Raw genomic sequence first — 18,907 nt, 5'->3', positions numbered from 1 at the left:
TTTATCTTTAAAAATTAAAGGCCCAATAGGTAAAAACCATTTATCCCTTTATGGTATGTCCGTCCCAATTCCTTCGTTCTATTTTCTCTACGCCTTGATTATTTGCGTAAAAAAAACCCTCGTCGCTCGTCAGATCGTCGTCATCACCGACCATCAATTGCGTCGCCGATAATCAGCTCTGACTCATCGTCGCCGATCATTATCTCATCGTCGCAGGTTAGTTCTCGTTCTCGTACCGGTCATCAATTCTCTCCATTTTCTTGTTTCTTCTTCACTATGTAGTTTTATTGATACCCTTTTTGAATTTTGATATAGAAATAACCACAAAACATATAAATAAGCTAAAACAAAGGCGAAGTTCGACATTGGGTTTCAAGAAGTCTAGCTCTATGCCTTTTCTTAAAAGCAAAAGAAAATAAATAGTAACTTACGCAAATGATTTAACAGCATCAATAATTTCACCAATATAGACATCATTTGGGAAAATATGAAGAAAAGATGAAATAAAACATAAGTTAAAATCATCAAATGGTATATATATATATATATATATATATATATATATATATATATATATATATATATATATATATATATATATATATATATATAAATTACTAGTGTTAAAATAATACCTCAACATTCTTGAGATCCAATGTGGCATCCAAAAATTCTACAGATAACTAATGATTATGTTCAACCATTTCTATTTCTATTTCAAGTATATATGTTCTTAAAGACAAATTAATGTGATTCCCTTCATATTCAATGACTTTAAGTCCAGTCAATAAGTCTTCAATCTTTAAAACACCTTCACACCTTTTAGAATTCATAAGTTTACCGAGTTTGCTAAGGTTGCTAATCCCGATATAACAAAACACTTGAAGAGAGATGTGCCAACAAGATGAAATTCTACTTACCATATGTTGGAAATTACCCAAGCTTACGAATTTTTTTTGAGAGATTTGATCTTGAGGAATTTGATTTTTGGTATGAAATTGAAAAGGCGGGTTTGTCGATACCTTCATCAAGAGATTGGGGAAGGGTTAGGAATGTATGTCATTTTTTAAAACCTTTTCATGATGTTACTTTGAGCATTTACGGGACACTTTATATGACATCAAACACATGCATTGAAGATATATATTCCATTTGTACGCTCTTGGATGATGCTATTTCCGATTCTAGTCTTTGTGATATTGCATTAGACATGAAAATAAAGCTTGATAAGCATTTTGGCGACATAGAAAAAATAATTTTATTGCTCTACTTTGCTTTGATTCTTGATCCGAGGAACAAAGTAAAGTATATGGTTATACTACTTGATGATCGTTATGGAGAAAAGGGGGTGGACGCCAAAAAGAAATATATCATGAATTCTATGTATGAATTATATAATGATTATATTAGAATTCATTCTCCAAGTTCTACTTCAAGTATTGCCGAGTCTACCACTTCATCATCAATATTAGGGAAACACCAAAACCCGGATTTTATGGCACCTAACCCCCCATTGAGAAATAAACTAAGAGAAAAGATGGAGACGAAGATACTTGAATCAATTGGGGAGTTAGAAAAGTATTTGCAAGAAAGTGTTGAAGACGACTAAAAAATGTTTAATATTCTAGATTGATTGCAAGAAATGTGTTCGCCATTCCCGTCTCAACGGTGGCTTCAGAATCCGTTTTTAGCATTAGTCGGAGGGGTTTGGATCCGTTTAGGAGTTTTTGACTCATAAGATTGTTGAAAGTTTAATTTGTACACAAGATTGGATTCGGGGTAGCATAAGTGACACAATCGCTTATGAAAAAGATTGAGAAGAAAATCAACAAATTGACAAAGGTATATCATTTATTATTCAATGATTGTAAATTTAATATATTTTCCTTTTAATACTAACATTATATGAAATTGAGCAAGATGAAGTAGTGAAAATGCAAGAAGAATGAATATATTTATGAATGTCTTTTGGAACTTGACATGTTATTATTTTCATATATAATATGTAACCAAGTGTAAATTACAATCTAAACAACAAATACATATGGAATCTAGAATTAGAAATGATAAATAAAGTTAGGCAACTTAGAACACAAATTCAACAAGTTTTAATATTAAAAAAAAACTTACAAAATCAAAATTTAAGTGTTTTCAAAGTGCTAAGTGATGATATAATCTCCGAAAAATCGCCCTTCAAAGAGTGTATAACCAAAAGCCCTCTTTTAATCGAACGTTACAAATTCAAATTGAACTGTCAGGCCATGTTACACGACCTGTGTATTGCAAAGGTTTGCAAAGGTATCATTACACGGCTATTTAACAACTATATATCCACTGAAATACTCCAAAGCACGATCGCGTAATGCAAAGGCATCGTTACACGACCCACGAAATGACCTGAGAAAATTTGATTTTTCCAATTTTGCAACTTCTTCAATCCGGATCCAAAAATTCCAAAATTTACCAAGAGCTTCCCTCGACCATCCTAAGCATGCTCGAATCTTCATATCACCCTGAAACATCCACAAAAACCATGAAAAGTAGATAAATACTCGATTTGTCCCGAAAATGGAAAATGCATGTAAAATTACACTAAAATGCAATGCAATTCTATAATTAAATAGGAGATCAACATGTGAAAAGATGCAATTTATACAGCTAACACGTGGTAAGCATGTGACCACGAATTGGTGGTTGTGTAGCCTAAGCCTATGAAATTTAGGGTTTTCACCATATTTAAAGGAATGGTTTCGTGTTTTAGGGCATTTTCTTAGACTCCATCACACGTAGAGCTCATCGGGAGAAACCATAGCCTCACTATTCATATTTTGAGCATCTCCTCTCTCCTCTTATAATTCTTTGTTGGTTTTTGTTTGTGCTTTCTTGCAAGTTTGGTCTTTGGAGCTTTGTATTTGAAGATCTCAAACCTCATTTACCTATTGGACATTTGTAAGTCACACAGTTCAATGCCTTTTGGTATCTTGTATTTGGATCTTGAAGTATTATGAGTTTTAGTCCATTTTAATGAGTTTTATGTGAGAAATGGGAATAAAGTTTACAATTTAGTAGTCTCGGAGGTCCCAAAAACTGTAACGTCTGTGTTTCTGGGCTTGCCATTTTTAGCAATGTGATAGTCTAGGTTAACCTTTGTAGCCCGTTTTGAAATAATATAAGTGTATTATTTGAGTATTATGTGTTTTGTGCTTAATTGCTTAATTATATGGTTTGATTAATTAAGAATAAAAATAAGCGTCAAAATTTAAGTGTAAAATAAACTTGATATCTTTAGATAATGTTGTAGTAGTCGAAACAAGGTTTCCGAAGATATAAAGAATGCCGAAATCCGAGTTATAACGAGGAAGTTATGACCTGTCGAAATTTCGCGACAAAACCGACACCGCTGAATGACGTAAAAAGTGAAATTTACGTTAGAGCGATATTTATCCTTAGTGATCTAAACGAGAATCGAAGATCTCGTTGTTAGTATCAAAGCGATAAAAAGTTAGGCGAGAACAGACGTCAAACGAAGAAGTTATGAATTTATAACGAAATTTTCTGTCCCGGCCTATTAAAAATAAATAATAAAAATAAAGTCAAAATTAGCCGACGGAGTCTAAACGAAAGTTGTAGAGCGTAGTCTCACCTTCACGTGGATATAAAAAACGTTGAAAACGGAGTTCGTATGAAGGAGATATGAATTTTCGAAGTTTATTAAATAATTAATAATTAAATTTAATTATTAAATCCGGCCTTATCCGAAGACGAGTCACCGGACTCATCCGGAGTACGCCCCGCGTACTCGAGTACGCCTTGCGTACAGCCAGAAATGTCGAAACTTCGGATGACGCATGCAGTGACGACTTCGGAGCCCTGTACGCCCCGCGTACGAGGAGGTTCCAGCCTCCTATAAATAGGATGCGAGGGGTTCGGGCATAGTTGCTCATTTCTCTTCCGTTTCGTGCCGAAGCTCTGCGTTTTTACCCCCGAAGCCACCCCGAAGCCCCGAAAAATTTTTTCCAAGTCCCGAAGCAAGTCCCGAGATCCCGAAGATCCCGAGAAGTGCGGTTTTCGAGCCGAAGCTCTGCCCGCGAGAAGTTCGATTTTTGTAGAGATCTTCCAGATCCGCTGAGGATTACTACTTTTGCAAGTCGTAGTGCTGTCCGATCATCTTCTGATCAAGTGAGTGTATACTACCTTTCATAAACACGATAATAATACAAGTATGATTTAAATGTATTAAGTATATTGTTGTTTATACGTGTGAGTGCGTTGTTACTTTCTCCTAACGTATAATTATGAAGTATTCTATACGAGACACATGTTATGTGTATATTTTGTTGTTATGTGTGTGAATGTATATTCACTTTCTTCTATCTTACAAATCTGATTATTTCTATATGAAATACGTGTTATGTGTGTGTGCCTCATCTGTTATATGGAAAATGTATTGATCAAGCATGCTATACAGGTTTTGAAAATATGTATAAAAATGTATGTTTTTATCTACTAATATGTTGGGTAGAACATGGGTAGATAGTTGGTGTGTAATAAACAGATGAGAGGCCTCGTTGTTGTTTTGATCCAGTCATCTAGCGGAATTTAGATGACGACCACAGACTTTTCTAGACAGTCCAGTGGAACGCTAGCAGGCTCATAACCTGTAGGTGTTAATGAACTTGGGTGTTCATTCGCTGTATTCCATCCCCCTCATGGTTGCCTTATTTGACTTATATTGCTAAGGAACCCCCGCAGCATGTGTTGTCACCCCGATGAAAATATTCTTAGATTAGGTCCCTTGTGTTAGTTATTTTAGGGACATAAAGTGAGAATAACGGGAATGGGTAACTGAGTTATTGTTGGTTGATAATAATTAATTTAATTATTTATTGTGGGTTGAAAACCCTATATGCTCACCAGGCTCCCAAGCCTGACCCACTCAGTTTTATTTGTATTACAAGAAGTGGCGCAAGGGCGTAAGATGGATGAACCATCAAGTTGTTTTGTTTATAAGTCTGTATATGTAAATATTTGTTGAATGACTTGTAATGTTATCGTTTATGCTTATTGGTCTATATCGGAACATGACATCCCGAGTTTTGATTATATAATGAAAAATACATTTCTTTTATGAAATGCTTTGATAAACATTGTTTTATCACATTTTATTTTTGGGAACAAATTCCGCAACTCTTTCAAATCAAAAGGATTTACTCTGAATTTATTTTAAAAACATAAATGAAAATCGGTCTTTTCTGGCCGAGATTTTGGGGATGTCACAAAAACATTGTATTCAGATCTAGACTCATAGTTGTTTTGATGCCACACATGAGGATTTGACCCAATTTCTCAACACTTTGACCTAGTTTTGGGAAGGAAATATATTGGACATGCATGTCCCTAAAGTTAAAATTTTTTAGGGACCATCAGGTGCTATGAAGCTTTCTGGAAAGTATTAGCAGATGACTTAACAGATTAAGAGCTGAATAAGGATTTGAATCTATTAGCATACTATGTTGTGGTCAAGGACTAAGCATGACTTGGTGGACAGATTTGCGTGATCTTTTGATTTTAGCCGAACCAAGGCGTGGCTAAACATTGGTAGAATTGATTGTTTAGCTAAGGATTAGTTATGGGTTAGCTTTAGGTAGCTTGTGTTAGTTGTTTTTGTTGCTGAGGTTGCGGTTAAGCTCTTGCTCTTTAATTAAGGTGAGTTTTCTCATTGTGTTATGCATGTCATAGTTATTTTGCTATAATGGTATGATAGACTAGCCGAGTCTTAGCTGATACTTGTATGTATGCATGTTATGCTAAGTCAATACAGACCCAAAGTCGAGTGTTGTTATGTATGTTTATCTCTGATGTATGTGATGTTGTGGGGAACTCATTAAACTTTTGTGTTTACAGTTGTGAATTAAATGTTTTTCATATACTATATTAGTTAATGAGGATGTGAAGACGTGACTATACACACACATGAACAGTTTTATGATTGAAGATTCCACGATACTTTCGTTATAACTCTGATTTATGGATTTCCATTTATGAACAAATGGTTTGATTTATGGATTTCCATTTATGAACAAATGGTTTTCCTTTGATCGTACCTTTATTAAAATGAGTGTTTATGTCAGCTTAAAAATGAACATTTTATTTTGAAAATTGGGACGTTACATAATATATAAGCTTGTTTTTATGTCCTTTCGGGGACATCTGATAAAACTGGAACATTACAATGACGATTAACATGATCTTTCGCAAAAATGAAATGCACAAATCGAAAAATGATCGAAAAATATATGCTATATAGGTGATGTTGTACCTTTAGACAATAACACAGGTTCCTAATGTGGTCTACTTAATACTATAGAGATGGAGGTGAATATATAAATCAATGAGAACTACTTCAAATTTATTTAGATTGATATTTTACATATTTTATTTGTGGTTTGGATTTTAATTAATATAGTGTGGTACTACTATAAAATATATATAGATGTTTCTAAAATAATTAATATGTAAAAAAGATCATATATAAAAAAATAAAGATGATCATTATGTTTAAATTAATTTTGGAGATATAAGAGAAATGTAGATGTTATAAGAAAAAGTTGGATATAAATTTAACTGTTAATTAAACTTTAATCGATTGGAGACAGGACAAGGTTAGTAATACTTTAATTATAGTTTAGTAAATAAAATATATAATTATAATTATACAAAGCTCTTAATTTTAAGTTGGTTGGAGCCATTTTTTAAGTTGTTTGGAGCCAAAGCAACCGTGCATGCATTTCATTGTATGAAGTCGGGTATAACCGTAAGATAATTTAGGAAACTTAAAACCCTAAATCTTGCATATCTGAAAATCTCCGGATTTAGTAGCATAAATAGTAACCTTCTTTCATTCACATTCACAATGCACTGCCGGCCCAATTACCCCCTTCACAATCTTCGTTCCCTATTTCTTTTAATTCTTTAACCCCTTCGATCCATCGTTTGTGTTTTATAATAAAATTTGTGAAGCATGCATGCCTGTTCATCAGAAACATGATGTTCTTTCGTGTCATTCATCAAGAAAGTTGAAAACATAATTAAGGTGATGTGTTCTTTATAGTTGTGTACGTAGCGTAAGTTTCTTTTCTGTGAGTTTCTCTGCGTACCTCGTTTGTGTGTTTTCTTGAGAAAGCTAGAAAGTCTTACATATATATAATGGAGCAGTATCAAATAATGAAAGAAATTGGGAGTGGATCATATGGGGTTGTCTGGGGAGCATTGAATGAACATACTGAAGAAGTGGTTGCGATCAAACAACTGAAGATGAAGTATAACTCGGTGGAAGAATGCATGAACCTGACAGAAGTCAAGGCACTGCGCCAGATGGATCATCCCAATATCGTAAAGCTCAAGGATATCATCAAAGAACACGACAGTTTGTACTTGGTGTTTGAATACATGGAATGCAGTCTCTACGAGCGTATGAAATACAGGAAGAAGCCTTTTTCAGAGGATGAGATTAGAAACTTGTGCTTCCAAATCTTTCAAGGTTTGGGGTACATGCACAACAACGGCTACTTTCATCGTGACCTCAAACCAGAGAACCTTCTTGTTTCCAAGGAAGTGATAAAGATTGCCGATCTTGGTCTAGCTGGCGAGACGAACCAACAGCCATACACTGTTAATGTTGGGTCACGCTGGTATAAAGCCCCTGAAGTTCTTCTTGGGCAACGATATGATTCTTCAGTTGATATGTGGGCAATGGGTGTAATCATGGCTGAACTATTTACAGGTGGCCGACTGTTTCCTGGTAAAAATGATGGAGATCAAATGTATAAAATCTGCAGTGTGATCGGCAGTCCAACAGAAACCACATTGAGCATGGTAAATAGCAACTATCAGTTCCCACAGCTTCCTGGTGTCCAACTTTCTTCACTGTTACCATGTGCAAGCCTGGAAGCACTCGATCTGATTGCCACCCTTCTTTCATGGAGTCCATCCGCAAGGCCGACAGCGATGAAGGCACTTGATCATCCTTTCTTCAATACATGGTACCATGTTCTACCATCCTTTCAAGGAAATCCATTTTATGGTTTTGAAACTGAAGATTCCTTGGAAAATTTGACTGGTCTGCTCCCAGAAAATATATTTTGTGGTTCTGAAACAGAAGATTCCTCGGAGGACCTAGAAAACCCATTTTGTGTTTCCAAAACAGAAGATCGCTCAGAAAACTTGATATGTTTGCTCCCAGAAAATTTATTTTATGGTTCCAAATCAGAAGATTCCTTGGAAAACTTGACTCGTCTACTCCCAGAAAATCCATTTTGTGGTTATGAAACAGAAGATTCCTTGAAAAACTTGATTCGTCAGCTCCCAGAAAATCCTTTTTATGGTTCGGAAACAGGAGGTTCCTCAGAAAACTTGTCCCCTATGTTTCTAGAAATCCATTTTATGGTTCCCAAACTATAGATTCTTCAGAAAACTTGATCCGCCTACTCCCACAAAATCTATTTTATGGTTCCGAAACAGAAGATCCCTCAAAAAACTTTGTATGTATGCTACCAGAAAATCCATTACTTGGTTCAAAGAATTGCGGATTTTTATTCAAAATAGAGAGGAAGCAGGATCCGATGAAGCAAAAGAACAAAAAGTTTCACAATTGGTTTGGAAAGCGATGCGGAGCACATTGACGAGCTAGCGATGGCATATATGGATAAGTTGGAGAAGAACAAGGGGTACCGGAAAGAGACAACTTCAAAGGATCAAAGGAATTAAAATTGTTATCCTATGTTGAAAGGGGTATTTGACTTGTATCAAAGGAAATTTTTAGTTGGTATGAATAGTAGCATGTCATCAGTTTGTATGTATTGGATTTGGTTTTTGATTGTTATTCAATATTAAAAGATGCATCATTGATATCGAATGTTTTGAATGAATTGACAAGCCATTTCTCTGATTTAGAAATTGATAAATCATTTTTCATTGTTTGATTAATTATTTCTTCCATTTTGTATTTGTCGAATTAATTTTTTTACATGTGAATATGTAATATATTAGTTTATAATCCGTGGAACCATAATTATAAAATTAATTAAATTTCATATAAAACTCAAAATTATTAATCAATTATTTTAAATAAATTATAAATTAATAAATATTTTTATTAGTTATGTAAAATTATAATCTTTGATTCAAATATGTGAAATTAATTTTCAATATATATTAGACATTTTATATTTGTGGATTAATGAAAACAATAATATAAAATTTAAATTTTAAAATGAAGAATAAATATATTGACAAGTAGCATCACATTAATTAGGAGGTCTAATAAATTTAAAATAGACAATTAATAGATTGAAAAGTGACATCATATTAATTAAGATGTCTAATTAATATGATGATATATAACAAAAGAACTACTCTTTTATTAATATAGAAAGATGTGTGTATACATATATTATTTAGAATTTTATGGAGGAAATATATATTCATAGATTCCATCATCGATGTGTAACCGGGGAGCATAGGCCACTATCCGGTCATATTTATAGAACCAAACCGATTAAATCAATTCTTAAGATTTTGGAACAACTCCTGTAACCATCGGCACAATACCTCAAGATTCCCACTCATGTATGTTCAATACCTCAAGATACCTGGGGTCTAATTTTAAAAATAATATTAATAACAAAAAAAAATACATTTACAATACAAGTAAATCACATACTTCAAATTAGCTATATTATCACTTATATTGAAATGGACGTTGGACTACTCATGTATGTGCAATAGAATAATTATTGGCAGCGCTCCATTATCATAGATTTGAAAAGTTTGATCTCCCATATGAATATGCACAAATTGATAATAGTTATTCCATACAAAAGTAGAAGGCACACCTTCTCTTTTGTATGAAACCAAGGCAAATATGATAAAAGGAATATGTACAAGCACCGTCAATATCGTCATATTATGCTATGTATAAATCGATCTAGATAGAATTCCAAAACTCTAATTAGAAGTCTACAAATACGTACAAGTCACTTATTAATGATGGTGGAATATAATAACCCTTGAAACTCCATAATTACAAGTTTGTTTTATAGTTTCTCACTTCTTCCTTCTTCACACATTAATTTGTGCAACAGCCACGACTCGACTTTCTATAATCAGTTTCTTCAAGAACTGCAAATCGATTTTACTCAAGAACTACACTACACAATTCCATGATTGCAACTAGAAATCAAGCCGTTTTCATTAATTGTCCGGCCTATATAAGAGTTGGATTTTCAATCATAGTTGTTGTTCGATAGTTGGTGGTAGCGAAAAGGGGTGTCGATTAAAATTGGTGGAACTCTTTCTAGGAAAACATTCCCCCTGTCCGTGGTATAGGTTAGGGCTCTTACATTGCTTCCTCTCCTACCCTCCGTTCCCTAAGATATACAATTTAATTGCAAAACCCTTTCATCACTTTGATGATTTTTGTTGATTATAGTTGTTTCTCAATTTGAAGGCAAGGAAGGATATGGATAAATGGCTCTCCTAATGAAATGCTAATGGGGAAGAGTATTGTATCACTACTAGAAAAATGAGAATTACCAACGACATTATCCGTCGCTATTCCGTCGTATAAGAGGATACCGACCGACTGCCGATGAAAAATTGGTTGTAATGTAATAGTTCGTGGGCAAATACTGCCGACAGAATAGCTACGAATTACTTACGACATACCGACAACATTTTTCCATCGGTAAATTACCGACGTAACACCTACGGAGAGAAATAGCAATGGATTTCCTATGGATTATTGAGGGGACCCAATTTGATTGACATTGAGTTTTTTTACCGATGAAACCGACAACCTATATCTTTTCAGTATTCCATCGAAAATATTGTTTTATTCATAAAAGAATATAAAATATAATATATTTTCATTTTTTTTTCAAATATGCAAAGCAAAACCAAATTCAATAGTTGCCCATAATCATATTCAAACACAAACCTAAGGAGAACAATACAATTAGAGTTTCAAATACACAAAAAGTCTACCAAATACCAAGTTTGACAAATTCCATCCCTCCATTGTCCCAAAATTCACACCAACTAAAAATTAACAAAAAAGTAAAAATAAACAATACCAAATGTTCACAAATTCCATTGTTCCATAATACTTACTCTTTATCCTCGGGTGGACTGCCGGGGGGATCACGAGCTTGATTTGCGAGCATATTCATCATCATCGCCATCATTGTGATTTGTTCTAGTATTTATTCTTATATTTTTCGCATTGTAGAAAATTCCTCACGGATCATATCAATCTCAAAACGCATAACACAATTTAATACTTAAACCATAATAACAATGTACTTGAGCTTATTATAACAATCTATTATAGTTTATAAGTATAACAATATACTTAACTTTTAAACTATAATAGCAATGTACTTTTGTTTATTATCAGTTTAATTCATATTAACAACAAGCTACCAAACTTTAATACCTTAGTAGTAATGTACGTTTGTATATTATCAATTTAATCCATAATAACAACATACTACTTAACTTTTAAACCATAATAACATTGCACTTTTGTTTATTATCAATTTAATCCATAATCACAACAAATTGCCTAACTTTTAAACCATAATAGCAATGTGATTTTGTTTATTATCAATTTAATCAATATTAATAACAAACTAACTAACATTTAGATCATAATAGCAATGTACTTTTGTATAATATTTATTTAATCCATAATAACATACTAATTAACTTCTAAACCATAATAACAATGTACTTCTGTTTATTATCAATTGAATCAATATTAACAACAAGCTATCTAACTTTCAAACCATAATAGCAATGTACTTTTGTTTTTAATCAATTTTAACCATAATAACAACATACTACTTAACTCTACACTATAAAAACATACCTCTGGTGGTGTGTTTTATGGTTGGGTGGACTGGGTAGATTGGGAAGATGGTATCCCAGAAACCAAAAAATTAATATATGATTCTCTTATACCTTATGTATGACCGTTCTTCTTTCCTCCTTTTCTCAGAAGTTGGCTTTCAGCCCATACCCCAACATCGTCCTCATGGTTTGTTAGATCTTCTCCATATTTGTTCACCAAACCTTGTAGATAGTCTTTTAGCAATATTCCATATTTTCACAGGCTCCGTCGAAATATATTTTCTTGGACTCACTAGTGCCATGGGTCTTCATAAAAAGATATTAAAATATTAGTTCTTTACCTAACTGTGCTTTCTAAATAAAAGACAAAGTACAATTGATGTAACTAGTGTTAAAAAAACAAGAATAACAAATTTTATAATTATGATACTTACCAACTTAAGATGATGCTCGTCATATCCTATGCTACCAGTCGTATGCCTTGATGTCTTTCCATTAGAATCAGGGGTGTTAGGTTCTTCTTAGCAGCTTGTGAATGCTTTTTCTATTTCTGTACCCTTGTTCCGAATTGATTTAGCTTACTATTTATCAGGGACCAAAGATGGAGTTTTGGGTAAAAATCTATGCCACGACGTGGTGTAAGGATGCCCACAACGTGGCATGGAGCAAATGGAACACATGTTTTTAATGGGCCATGATGTGGCAGTGGGTTGGCCATGACATGGCCGCTGTAGTATTTCACCTTTGTAGTATTTCAAACTTATGCATGCATGTATGTATATACATACATACATACATACATACATATATATATATATATATATAGGGTTAAGTTCAAATGAGAACACTATTTAATGTGAGAACGTGAGAACATTACTTTATGTTATTATTCTACTATGAATTTTGTGTATACAACGATATGACATTAAATAAAAGGATACATCTGGGATAGTTATATCAAATATCATCTGGATAGAAAAAATTTTTTACAAAAAAATTATAATAATGGCATTGTTAACGGTTTTAGAGTGTGATTTGGTGTGATGATGTGGTAGGTGGATGGTGTGCTTGTTCGGGGGGGGGGGGGGGGGTTGGTGATAGAGGTGTAGAAGGGAAAATCATTGCAGTGAAATATGCACGTGAGAACAATATCCCATACCTTAGCATTTGTTTAGGAATGCAAATTGCTGCATAGAGTATGCCAGATCTGTTCTTGGTCTTGAAAATGCAAATAGCACCGAATTCGATCCAAATACTAAAAATCCTTGTGTCATATTTATCCCCAAGGTTTGTCACCTAATTCTTTTTGAATATAATATAACAACGTATTCAGTCATCATTTAAAATAACAATATGAATGATAATAGGGTTCAAAAACTCATATGGGTGGTACCATGCGCCTTGGATCGAGGAGGACATATTTTCAAGTAATGGACTCTAAAGCTTCACAGCTGTAAGTAATACTATTATCAAATATCCATCCTTCCATGCTCTTCCTTTAATAACAAAAAAGTCCCTGTGCTTTTCTGATTTTTACTTAATTTAGTCCAAAGTTGAATGTTTTGTATGAGTGTTTTTTAGGTCTTGGTTATAAAATTGATGAAATAGTTCAAGCATGGAATGAGATGTATGAGGTTAAAAGATGGCAGACTGGTGTTCCCTCTTTTCGCCTTGAACCACTCTTTAGGCGTCGCGTCTCAAAATTGCATTATCTCATGGAAGTGGAACATCGTTAGGATTTCCATTTTTACCTTTGGTGTGATTTAGTCATGTATGGTTAGCTTTATTTTTCATGTGCCAAAAATACCCTTGTCTTATGTGCAATGTTTATACTTGTTGAGCAGGTGATTAGAATGGTTGGGGAGAGTGCATAAGTTGTGGGTAGGAGCTTTGGAAACAAGATGCCAACTCTAGAGGAATATGCAAGTGATTTAACTATTCATTAAGGTTTTCTTTTATTAATTATTTCTTCCATTTTGTAGGGTAATTTTGACCCCAGAATTAGATGATGATTATTAGTATTTGAAAAAAAAAAAATGATAACTAGTTAAAACTTGATGAACATTACAAGTAGGAAAAATAACTAGATTGAATTCTTGTTTTAATTGGCTTACTTAAATCTAGTTGATAGTTATCAATTTTCCTAATTTGTGATCACCATCCAATTTATTGTATTACAGGGAATCACTACTGTTGGAAGCTCTTTCTTCTTTTAAGGGAGTCAAACTCCGATTTTGCTGCTCAACTTGTTGGATTCATGGCAACTTTGTTAGTTGGTGCTCCTAATCAAGCCCATTAGATATTGGAATTAGCTAAGTTTGATTTCAGCATTGTTGCCGGACATTTGGTTGCATCTGTACCTGGGATTTATTCCGCCAAGCATCCATACATATCTGATCCCCTTCATTATTTAACTGTAAGTAGTTTGTATATATTTATTTCAGGGTGATTATTGAAGCTTCTGTTGTTGGTATTAGCCACCTTTATCAGATCATTTTTGAGTAGGGCTGTTGGAGTGCTAGCCAAAAGTTGAACTCTAATGGTTGCATTATTCAAATTTGTAGGTCTTGTTGATGTGCATAGTGTCAAGCAAAGTAGCTTGGGGTGTTGTGCAGGTGGGCAACAAGTTCTTGTAGCTCAACTATTATTTGTTGATGATTTTCATCTCTTTCACATTTGATGTATTACATTTGTCTATTATTGGAATGATTATTTGTATGAAATTAACTTTTGAGCAATGGATTGTATTTTTTTTGTATATGGTATTTTATTTTTTATTATGACGCATGAAATGCAAATTTAATTTGAAAATTAGTAAATCTGTAAATAATTTCTTTTTTTAAAAAAAAAAAAAACTAAAATTACGATACGCAAAAATGTGTGTCATCTTCATTTATGACTTGGCCTTTCTTGACAGCAGTGTTAATAATACGCATTGCGTGTCATAAAAGCGCGTCGTCTCTCTTTATGACAGGGTCATCCTTGACGTGCATTTGCGCATCGTCTGAGCCTTTTACGACGCGCAATGAGCGTCGTAAAAGGCTGTTTTTCTAGTAGTGGTTCCTCCACATATTCTTGCAACATAGGACACATAGCAGTGGGGTATCCTACTTGGGTAAAAAAAACCATGAGGTCTAACTACCGGTTGCACACCCTTGTTCTTAGCAAGCATCATCACAACTTTCGTCAACTCGAAAATCACGCATTGTTACTCCCTGGCCTATATAAGGAGTGATTTGAATGATAAGAAAATCACGCATTGTTACTCCAAAGATAGAAAAAAATCTCTTTGATCTACTTTCACTTTGCTCTCAAGTTAATATCTTTCATAATTATTCTTCTTGTTCATTTATTGTGTTCACATTGATTATGCTCCTAGTCTCTTCATTTAATATTGTGTACTTTGTTGAATATTTCATTCAAGTCCTAACTGGTATTACCAGATTCGACTGGAACATCTAATTAAGAACAAAATTTGATCTAAAAGATTAACTCAAGGTCTGAGTTTTCAAACCTTGTCCTTGCGTAATAGTTTCTTGTACACACAATTGATATCGGAGCTTGAGTGGTTGTCATTTAAATCCATAAGAACATATTATAGTTGATTCGAAATTACCTTGGTATTTCGATAATTTATGTGTTCAGGATAAAATTTATTCTATATATTACTTCTGTTCTAATATCTTAACTTCAATGGTTGCTCCTAATTCTTAACAAATGTTTTTAATGAAAATAGAAAATAACGTGGGTTGCCCTTCTCGTGCCTTATTGCTAGTTGTTGACGAGTATGATCATTGGAAAGTCAGAATGAAAACGTTTTTACTTGGTAAAGAAAAAGGTGAAGCTATCTGGAAATCTGTAAAAGAAGGTCCACATGTTCTTGTTAGACAAGCTGTAACACTCGGTTTCAGATTTGCCTTATTAATTGGGGCTGCGGCTCAATCATTAGTTTTCATGGGATTAGAGCTTTGGGAAAGGAAGGATTTATCCCATCTCGAATGTAGTTGCTATGATTCAGGTTACCATGTTTTCAATTGTGGCTTCAGGAGCCAAGGGTACGATTGTGAATTGATTTCTCGACCTGTTATGCATTTTAAGCTTTATTCGAAAGGTTTTAAGGCCCGGGTGTGATGCTAGGAGCGTAGGGCTTCTCGCTACCTTTCCATGGATATCAAGTTCGTCGGAAACGGACTTAAAACGAAGAAGTTATAATACTTTGAAGTTGTTGGCAGAACTGGTCCTTAATGGAGTTTTGTGACAAAGGAAACCCATGCATGCATGGAATGCATGCGTGTGTTTAGCTGGGTACACCCAGCGTAAGCTGGGTTAAGCCCAATGTATTTAGTCACATAGTCGTGGGTGTGGAGAGGCGTACACCCAACGTACAAGAAGTACGCCCAACGTATGTTCAGAGTGCCCAAAACCCTAATTCCTTTACTTGTGCCCTATATAAGCCTCATGATATCCTTCCCTAGGTTATTTTAGATCAGCCTCCACCCCTTTTCACGAAGATGAAACCCTAAATGACCTTGGATAAATCTTGGAGCTTGAAAGAAGACTTTTAGTGCGTGTGTGTGAAAGAAGAGAAGGTGGTGTTCAAGTGTTGATCTTGGAAGGGAGCTTGTAGATCCAGAAAGTTCTCCTACTTGTCAACCCATTGGTGGTAAAAATCTCTGATCTTGACCTTCCATTTCATAAATCCTCTTTTGAGTGGTTTTTGCAATTCTTAGCCTTCTTCTTGGTCTTTGTAAGCTAGGATCATTTTGGGGACTCAACCTTGTAGATATGGACATTCTAAGGTCCTCTCTCTCATAAAGGTGCAAGCTTTGTGAAGTGTTTGAGTCCAAGCATGAGTTAAGACCATCCATTAAGCTCTTTTAAGCTCTAGAGTCCCATTAAGCTATGCATGTTAGTAAAGTTGCCAGCTTTACTTGAAAAGTCACCCCTAGAAGTCAGACTGGGGAGTTGGGGCAAGGGAAAGGGGCTTAACAGGGAGTACGTTGAGCGTACAAGCTGGTACACGCAACTTACAAGTCACAAGCTGAGTACGCCCCACGTACTCAGACAGAGTGGGTTCCGCACTAATGGGCCTCGGTTTGGGCCATTCTTTGGACTTGACTACTTTGGGCCTTAGTGGGACATCTGGAATTGAACATTTGTGCTAAAGAACCATTATTGGGCCTTTTGGCTAAAGCCCATGAGAAAGGATTGGGTCTAATTGGAAGTTAGAGCCATTAGTGGGCTATTGGTGGACCTTTATGGATTTTGGAAGTTTGGGCTTGATTGGTTTTAGACATGGGTCATTAGTGGGCCTTCAAAGATATTATAGTATGGACCTCGATGGGTCAAGGGTGAAATGGTCGTTTCACCCCAAGTATGGATTATGGATCATGGTTTGGACCTAATTGCTAATCAGGTGACACTGTGATATTAGGCCATTAGAATGTTGAATGTTGGACTGGACTAAATAGTTGGGCCTTATGGTAAGACCTTATAAAGGATTGGGCCTAATTTGGAAAATTGGGCCATGTGTTGGGCTTTGACCCATAGTTGACTTTTGGGGTAAAATAGTCTTTTACCCCAAGCATGGACTTATGGTTATGTATTGGAATCCAATTATTAATTGGGTGTTATTTTGAAGTTGACAGTTTAGGAACCCGTCATCCAACAGTTGGGGTTGGGTCCGCGGGACTTCAGTAGTGTGAGGTGAGTTACCTTCCAGTAGAAGTGAGTCTAAGGCACCAAGGCCGACCCACTAGTAGTTGACTATAGTTGAGATGATTGTCTTTGTGATAATTGTCTGGTTTGTTACTACCTGATATGTTTATGTGTTAGCATGATATGTTATATATGATAATGGTAGTAGGAGGAGAATAGTCCCCAAGTTTGGTTTTTAGAACCGAAGGGTATGTTGGGCACCCCAAATATATCTGACAATATTATTACATTATGATATGTGTGGTAGTAGTAGTAGTAGGGGTTAAATAGTCCTTGGAGTTCAGTTGTTAGGACCAAAGGGTAGGTCAGCACCCCAGAATGGCTTGACACGGGTAGGTCGGCACCCCAGAATGGCCGGACCGGGTAGGTCGGGCACCCTGGAATTGCCTAGCAGTATGTATGCTATGCGATTGTATAGTATGTGGTATGATGGGGGAACTCACTAAGCTTCGTGCTTACGGTTTTCAGTTTTGGTTTCAGGTACTTCGTTTTCAAAGGAAAGGAGTCGGCTCGATCGCATCACATCACATCACATTATTGTTTTCGGCACATGAGATCTTTGGGATTACACTCTGATGTTGTTTTATGATAACATGTTTGATTATTTCTACTTTGATTTTGACATGACATGATATTATGGAATAACGTATTCAAAAACAAAATTTTTGGCATGTATATTTGGGATGTTACACAAATTGTAAGTGATGTTGCTGCAACTCTCAGGGGACAAGAAGAACAGCATTAGGCATCTGTCACTGCTGATGATAACGAGAAATTGCATGCAGATATAGTTGCTTTTTCCGAAATATTGTATGGTGTTCCTCCTTCTCTCTTTGAGAACATTACGTTGTGTAAATCTGCTAAAGAGATTTTGGACACACTCCAAGATCTGTTCGAAGGATCAGAACGCATGATGGATAAGCGTCTGACTTCCGTTGTAAACGAGTTTGATGGAGACCTTGACCCTCAAACGATGGACTCCGAACTACGCTTTCACCAAAAAATTTCTTTTCTTTCCATGAGATATAAGCATGCGTTCAATCCCACTCACCAAACCATATCACAACCGTTTCCAGGCTCCTCATCTAAGTATTCCCCAACCATTTCCTAAACCATCAGAAAATCCACCTGCTAATAAACCCAAACTCTCTACACCAAATCATACCTCGGAATCTCACGAGACTCCGAATTCAGAAAAAACAAAGATTGTTTGTCACAAATGTGGTCATGCAAATCACTATGCCAAAGGTTGTTTGGCTGAAGTATCACAAAAACCCAA

The 18,907-nt window shown here is 35.0% G+C and overlaps 1 non-coding gene and 1 pseudogene across 1 annotated transcript; both read left to right on the top strand.

The window, feature by feature from the left end:
- Positions 1-6,194: 6,194 nt before the first annotated feature.
- Positions 6,195-6,296, top strand: LOC144998961 (U6 spliceosomal RNA). Its single transcript, XR_013660493.1, has one exon. It is a non-coding gene; the product is annotated as a U6 spliceosomal RNA (small nuclear RNA).
- Positions 6,297-7,206: 910 nt separating this feature from the next.
- LOC145046830 (cyclin-dependent kinase F-4 pseudogene) lies at positions 7,207-8,460 on the top strand (annotated as a pseudogene).
- Positions 8,461-18,907: the final 10,447 nt, after the last annotated feature.

This window comes from Lactuca saligna, chromosome 5 (assembly GCF_052625555.1).
Source record: "Lactuca saligna cultivar CGN05327 chromosome 5, ASM5262555v1, whole genome shotgun sequence".
Taxonomy (NCBI): domain Eukaryota; kingdom Viridiplantae; phylum Streptophyta; class Magnoliopsida; order Asterales; family Asteraceae; genus Lactuca; species Lactuca saligna.
This window is presented reverse-complemented; position numbering and strand designations above follow the sequence as displayed.